The following is a 7648-nucleotide window of genomic DNA, read 5'->3' as shown; positions in this document are numbered from 1 at the left end:
CAGCAGAGTCCTCATTTTGAATCAGAATTAAAAATCAGCAAAACAAAAAGCAATTATAAAGACTTCATTAAAAAGCAAGAACCTGTGAGTCCTCTCTTAAGTATCCTTAAAAAAATTGTCATGCAAAGCTTCAGAGCTGAGGCAGACCACTGGTATTTGTCAGAATTCTTGTAGCTTTCTCTCTTCAAAAGAAGAATAAGACCTTTTGGCGGAACCTGCTCTTCTTTATTCTGCCAGCTGCAGGTCCTGATATCTTTAAACCTTCTCTTATTTTTTTTGAATTTCGGGTGGAGTGCAGTGACAGCAGCGGGCTCAAAGGCAACGTCTGTGTGGGGTCACGTATCAGGCTCTCCTCAGGGCTGTGCAGATATTAGGGCGAATGATACAGCGTGCCTGTCATTCTTGGAGCTGCAGCTGCAGTGCTGTGACTTCCTGGCTGTCCATCTCCACATTTCACAGCTCCAACGTGACTGCTGCAATGAGACAAGGAATTGCGGCGTCTGTGCCAAGTCCTCACACAACCACTTGCTCCCTCTCAGAGAAGAGCATCTGCATCCTGGCTGCCACTTCCCGACTTGCTCGGGTCATCCCCCAGACTACGTCATTACAGAGGACATCAGGCTGCACTCTCCATAAATTAAATCTGGGACTGCATTTACACAGGGACAGACAATCTGGCTTTAACCCTTGAGGTACAGATCACATTTTGCCACAGCTTAGAGGGAAATGTCGTGTTTTCTTCTGTTTTCTGTATATTTGCCGTGCTTTTTGCTCTGTTTCTATTGAGTTTAGCCTTGCTATGGCAGGTTTAGCAACATTATCACATCTCAGTACCGCATTTAATATTTTAGCCCTGTTTAAAAACTCTGACATATCCATAGATAGATCTCTTGTTTATTTATAAGCGCCATCCTATATCACAATGTGCATGTCCGCATGGGTGGGAATTTGTATTCTGGTGCTTCTTGTATTCAATAATTTATCAATGATGTGTATTGATTTACTCTCACATGGCCCAGGGCTTGACCTCTCTTGTGAAGTATGGGCTACTTCAATAGCTCCCCTGGCTCCTCCCTTTCCTCCCACCTCAATTTAACCCTGGAAATTACAGGCCACTGCCATCCCAATGGGACATTTTTCACTTGTCTAAGGAGACTCTTTAAAGGGTTCCATTTAAATGAGTGCATCTGCCATGACACAAGCCTGTAATCCCATGAAAAAAGAAATATATATATAAAGCTATATCCATGCGCCCTGCAGGGACGTTTCTAAAGTACAGTTGCCAAATGGCCATATTAAGCACTTATTTTGATTACTGAGAGGCCCCCTGCTGGTTGGAGCAGCATACCTTCATGAGAGGAAGAAAATTACCGCCTTTCATGCAACAGCAAATTAAACATACACCCAACCAGACTGTGAAATTGAGCGATTCAAAATCATCTCCAGCGCGGTGGTGCAGCCCGAATACGCAGAGGAGGAAAAGTTTTGCCCACAGATATGCTGCTCAAGCCCTGAAGCCCCCATGTGACGCAACTGACACTTTTCTTTTCTCTCTCGCTCTCTCCCCCTCCCCCTCCTCTGACTGTCTTCATTAACTCGAAACTATTTTTTTTTTTATCCTTTACAAGACCCTGGCTATCATGCGCTTTTACGCTCCAGTCGCAGGAGTTGCCGTCACCCTCCCGGCGTCCGTGTGTCGGAGCAGCCACCATTTATAGCCCTGGCGGTGAGAAACAATCTTATTATGAGATTTAAACTTTGCCAGACGGATCAACATGCGCTCCCTCTCGCAGTTATTCCCCCCAACTGATACAGTAATACCGAGCCTACCTACACGTCTCCCTGTGATTGTGGTTAAACGCCGGTGTCAGCTCTCGGTGTAATAGAACAGAGAGAGGGGGGGAAAGACACATACATAAAGGCGAGCAATGAGAGGAGCTCAGCCCTGAATTAAATCACTCAGCGCTAAATGGATCTTTGAGACTCTCCTCCTTGATGCAGGCTGCAGCCGCGTCTCCACAACAGACAACTGGGATTCTTTTTTGTTTTTATTTTTTATTATTCCTATTATTTTGCTTTTGCACCATCTACCAGAAACATCTCCTGTCTTTGAACATGTCTTGTGTTCGTGGTGAGATACAGTAAGCTGACAGCTTTGTATCGGGAAGAGGCGATCGTTAAGCAGGTAAGCTGTTACCGGATTTTACACTTTAAAATTGCAGACTTTACGCACAGGATTCTGCACTTTATGTATTCTGTATGCGCATATGGACAGAGGTAGATTTTTTTAAAGATGAAAATGGGCAGCGATGTTAGAATTTGAATATAATTGTTGGACTCGTGTGCATATAGTAGAAGAAAATATCTCAAAGCTGAACTTGTGCACTTGCAAGCTGAAGTCGGTGCATGTCTTTCTGTGACATCTTCATGCGTAAGGAACTGCTTTTTTCGATCTACGTTGCGTTAACTTCCTTCTTTTCCACTTCTATCTCTCTCTTTTTCATCTGCCTAAACACCGATGCCTTTAAGGACACAGTAGATTTGCATTTTACCTGCAAGCCTTCAATCTGATACAGCCCCCAGTCAAAGTATACCGGCTACTTTGCAACTGTAAACCCTCCAGTCCGCTCCAAATACCGCTTCAGCACCACGGACAGCTCCACAGCCGCTTCGCTCTCTCAAGCAGGAACTTTTACTTCCCACCACAAATAAATAATAATAATTTAAAAATGATGTTAGTTAACATGAAAGCGTGAACTGGCTGCTACTGGGAAGCTTGGCTATTACTTTGTCTAATTATAAATTGAAATAAAAAAAATAAAATAAAGCTTCCTACATGGACAGGCCTACTCACAAATCTGCAGTCAGTGCGATTCAGATAACTTAAATGCATGCACAAATACTAAATGATCAGTGCATTGCATGGTCTGAACATACAGTATTGTATTGTCATTACACGCTCTTGTACTTAGAGCAGTCCTGTGCAGTCTCACTCAGATTAGCTGAGGATTTTACTGCATCTATGCCATCTGTCTGGGAAGCGAATTCTGTGTATGTACTGCATGCTAGATGTGTTGATTTATTGGACTTTGGCTTCATGTGGATTGATTTATCTCTAATATTCAAGGATGTTTGGCCAGCTCTAGAGCTCTTTAGTACAACTGAAGCTGGAGGAGGAGATGGTGTTAGTGGGTGGGTGGGGGGGGGGCATCTAGTCTCCAGCATAGAGGGAGTTTAAAAAAATGTTAAACATTGCCAGGTTTGATACAACCTAGACCTGTGGTCACACAGTCAAAGAAATTACAAGTCTATAAGATGAGTTCTCCATCTTTTCCACTTGCTGTGGATGTAGGAATGCTGTATCATTCCTGCTAAGTAATGTGTTACAGACCCAGTGACATTTAAAGTCTGAAAAACCATTGACGATATAAAGCTCGGACAATCTGTCTTATGTCACTGAAACTGCAGGCGTTTTTGTATTAATTGTGAGTGTTCCGCCCTCGTTCCGGTCATTTCATAAACCAAGATGAGCCACAGCTTCAGCCTCTAACATCAGCATGAATCACCATCTTCAAAACTTCCGATGTCAAGAGTTACAACTGTGTGAAAACATCTCAGTTTTGCTGCTGTTGCCAAAGCTGTCTCTCGCATTAGCCTTCACATCTCCCTTTTTCCTGTCCCCCATCTCCCTTATCTTGATTATGCAGCTGGATGATTGAGTCAGCTGTTTTGTATGCAAGTTGCCTTAGCTTGGTTCTTTGTGGAGGAGAGAGAGAGAAAGAGAGAAAGAGAGAGAGATCGTGCTGAGGATACTGAGAGAGAATTACAGCTTCTCATGACGATGAGCAGCAGAAAAGACGAGGTTGCCCTGTTCGATAAATTGCTATTTGAGAGAGATAGATATCCTGGGGGGACATCGGTTTTGGAAATGTGACCAACCTTTCTAAATGGAAATAGCAGTGCGTATTATAGTTTCCCGCAGCTCTGTGCTGTAGATGACTTGAAGTATCCAAAACTCTTCATTACCAAGCTAGCCTGATATAAAGCCATTTCTCCTTGAGAAAGACTGTAAAACCAACTCAATTTGCACTTCAAGTACACACAGATATTTATGTAGTAGCTGTAGAGAGGATCGTCCAAAAATCACTATTTGTAACTTCAACTACACAAAATCCTTGTTTTGTTCAGGAATTTTTTTGTCTTCTACTACGAACTCACAGCCAAAAATGCCCATAAAGTCATCTTGTAGCACTTCTTGTGTCGCCTAATCTGCTCATATCAACGTGTAGCATTTACAGTGTGTTGGTCTGTGTGTTCATTTGCTGAGATGCAGGTTTCGGAACACAAAACATTTCACGTGCAACACAAATATGGTTATATTTCCCGCTGGTTTTACGTTGTAGACAAAGTTACTAAGGCTCAGCCAACTGCATGTTGAAGTGGCGTTGCTCTGGTTGTCTGGTTAACAACGTGTAAAGTGTAATCAAAGGGAGCAGGCAGGGTTTGTAGACAAAGCTGTGAAACATATGGTCCAACAGCATGCTATACTTCAGCTCCACAGCTCCCCACAGCCATTACATTATATTGAAACTGAAACTTCCTGTTGGTGAGAGTAGTGTGTGCCATTGTAAATGTTTTTTTTTTTTTTACATGAGTGTCACACCGCCTCGGTCTCAAGTGCCACTCTGCTGTTTTATAAAAGGAAGAATGAGCAGGTTTGGGAAGAATACTGAAAAAAAGTAAAAATATCAAAGACAAAAATGTAATCTGTATGTCCAAATGGAGTGAAGATGTAGTTTTCTACAGTCTTTTTCAACAGATTAATGTTACTATTCATGGTTTGCATGTCATCAGCGCCATTTAGCATTTACACTCTGTAGTTCCGTATTCATATGCAGCATTAGCTTTTATTGTTATGGGAAAGGTTTGCCATTCATGTGCTGCATTCAAATCGCCTTCATTACAAAAGAAGTGATGCATGTGTGTAGCACAACTGTATGAATGAATTAACCAAGTGTTGCTGCTTCAGTCTAACACCATTCAACTTGCATCACATTGTTGTCTTTTATTGTGAAGGACTCAATGGAAATGCAAAGTACTGTCAACTAATCGCTCTTGTTCTGCTGTGTTGTTGCTCCTCTGTTTCTGTTCTGTTAAACTGCATTTGCTTTTTACCACCAGAATCTACAGGTGAACCTGAAACTTCTAGCCTGTTTGAACTATCCTTAGCTATCAGCCATTTATTACATCAAAAATATATAGTAATTCATGCAGTATGAAGGTTGCATTGAATTTTGTATTTCTAAACATTTCAGATTCAGCTGTTTTTCCAGTGCTAAGAGTTCTTTGTGGCGAAGGCCAGGACCATCAATGGTGCTGTCAGAGTTCTGCCTGAGGACAACAGGCATTAAAAGGAAACGTTATTGACAGTAACTTAGCATTCAGGAAAGGAAGGCAATTGGTTGACGATGTCCAACGTCTAACGAAGGCTGTAACGAGCAGATAAGGGCGAGAATACAAACTGCTGCCCCTCAAATGAAGCCGCCGTTGGGCACATTGTATTCAGTTGATGCAAAACTAAGATGCACCTTTTGCTGAGATGATATCGCTGGAAATGTATGCAAAACCATTAGCAAAACTTCACCTTGAATCAGCACCGCATGAGTCATTAACTGCCCATTGCATCCACAGAGCCTTGGCCTGGTCTCATCTCAGGGATGTATTTGAATTTAGTCAGGGGAGCTTATTGAAAATGGCAGTAATGGAACTTTGGATTCCAGGTGCATTTTAAGGAAGAAAAAAATACCTGGCAGGTGTTAACATTATCTCTTGGTAGCTCTTTTTTTTTGTTATCTTATGTGTTGATTACGGTTGAGAGGAAAATGAGATGATGGGCATTTCTGGTGTTTTTAACACATTCCCTGAAAAACCTTTCAGTCTATAGAAACAAGGAATACGTATGCACTTGAGAGGAGAGCTGCAGAAAGGCAAGTAGGAATGAGTTACTCTACCACTGACAGATTGTGGGGATCAACCCAGAGATGTAGGGATTCACTGGAGGGTGTGAATCAGTTATAATTAATTTAGGAGAGCACAAAAATTAATCCATCGGAGAATGCCAGAAACGTTTCTGTGTAGCTTCCTCAGCCACCTGCTGACTGCCTTATGATAGACGAAAACCTTTAGTAAACAAGCTTCGCAAAATGGCAGAGTGAGACGTATTAAACATCGCTCTGTCGCTTACTTGCCATCTTCTCTGCAGAGTAATTAGATGCTGGGATGCAAAACACCGAGCAGCATATCTGCAGGCACCTGCGTCGCTTGATGAAGATCCTTTACATGAGAGCCAGTTAAAGCTGGCGGTCCTGTCAAAGCTCAGCTCAGAAGCAGGATGGTGGCGTGTCAGAGGACATCCCTGATCACCTTCAATTAATGCTTTTTGTGACATCAGATTATGCATATGATGATGAACATAGCAGAGAGTGCAGCACATTATGCCGCGTAGGTCACCTTTTTATTGTAGTGCCAAGAGGACAGGCTGGGAGACTTTCAAAACTTCCAACAAAGTGGGGTTTGAGGATATACTGTACGCAAACATAGAGCTGGCTTATATATGTAGGGCTGTTGCAGCTCTGTGAGGCGTGCTGCTTATTTCCTCTGTGCATTGTGCACCGCACGGCACAAACAAATACATTGTACATAAATACACGATGCACAAGCACGGAAATCTCTCTATTTTCTTAGATATTTTATTTCATGAAACTTATATGGCTACTTTTAGCTTCACTTTTTGAGTTCTGGAATCAAACTGTAGCAGATGGTGGTTATAGTTTTCTAAGGGATGAGACTGAATATTAGCAATCAAAGAAACAGATACGCATTTGCAGTAAATATGAAAATCTATGTCGCAAAAATTCATATCACAAACTCAAACACAAACTATTCAGAATCTTTTTTGTTGGTGAATGGGATAATCAACCAATAATCAGTGAAGCTCTATCTGATTGTAAGACTCAATAATATGCACTATATATATACAATATTGCAAAGAAATAGCACAAATTTAAAAGGGCTCAAGATGAGATCTGGTTAATAACTAATTGCTGAAGCCAGTCCTTTAAAAATTAAGTTTTATTAACTATGTTGTATTGTCTTGTTTTATTTTTCTTCGTGCTGTTTGTGCTATGAGCACTTTTTTCTGAAAATCTGAATCATGTATGTAAATTTGTCACTGGCCTCCTGACTTGAAGTAAAGCAAGTTACATAAATTATAGCACTTAAAGAACATTTTATTGTAAATCATGGCTTTGATTTTAGTTTTGACTGAATGCAATTACAGCTCTGACAAAGACCGGCGTTCCATACAGTCACACACTGTAAGCCGTCAGTCAGAAAAGTAACAGCAGTTCTTGGGGATATTTTTAGCTATCATTAAGGTACTTATGTGGATACAGGTGTAATTATGCTCATTATTATTTTTTTTGTTCGTCATGCCAGAAAAGAATGAAAACTAAATGTGATCCCATGACTCTCGCTCAAAGGCTTCACCTTTTTGTAGCAGTTTGACAAACAAAGAGAGGATGAATAAATAGGTAGATGTGAGACAGCATACAGCAACTGAAGAGGAGGTGTTAAAAAAAAGAGACAA

General features: G+C 41.3%; 1 protein-coding gene across 1 annotated transcript in view; it reads left to right on the top strand.

Moving 5' to 3' along the window:
- The first annotated feature begins 1541 nt into the window (after positions 1 to 1541).
- The window catches only part of elfn1a (extracellular leucine-rich repeat and fibronectin type III domain containing 1a), an 80233-nt gene continuing 74126 nt past the window's right edge, over positions 1542 to 7648 (top strand). The window contains exon 1 of the mRNA XM_023271415.3: positions 1542 to 2185. The gene's annotated coding sequence lies outside the window, so the exon portion shown is untranslated. The remainder of the gene's footprint in view (positions 2186 to 7648) is intronic.

This window comes from Amphiprion ocellaris, chromosome 19, assembly GCF_022539595.1.
Source record: "Amphiprion ocellaris isolate individual 3 ecotype Okinawa chromosome 19, ASM2253959v1, whole genome shotgun sequence".
Classification (NCBI taxonomy): Eukaryota; Metazoa; Chordata; class Actinopteri; family Pomacentridae; genus Amphiprion; species Amphiprion ocellaris.
The sequence above is the reverse complement of the archived record's forward strand: the minus strand, read 5'-3'. Positions and strand labels throughout refer to the sequence as shown.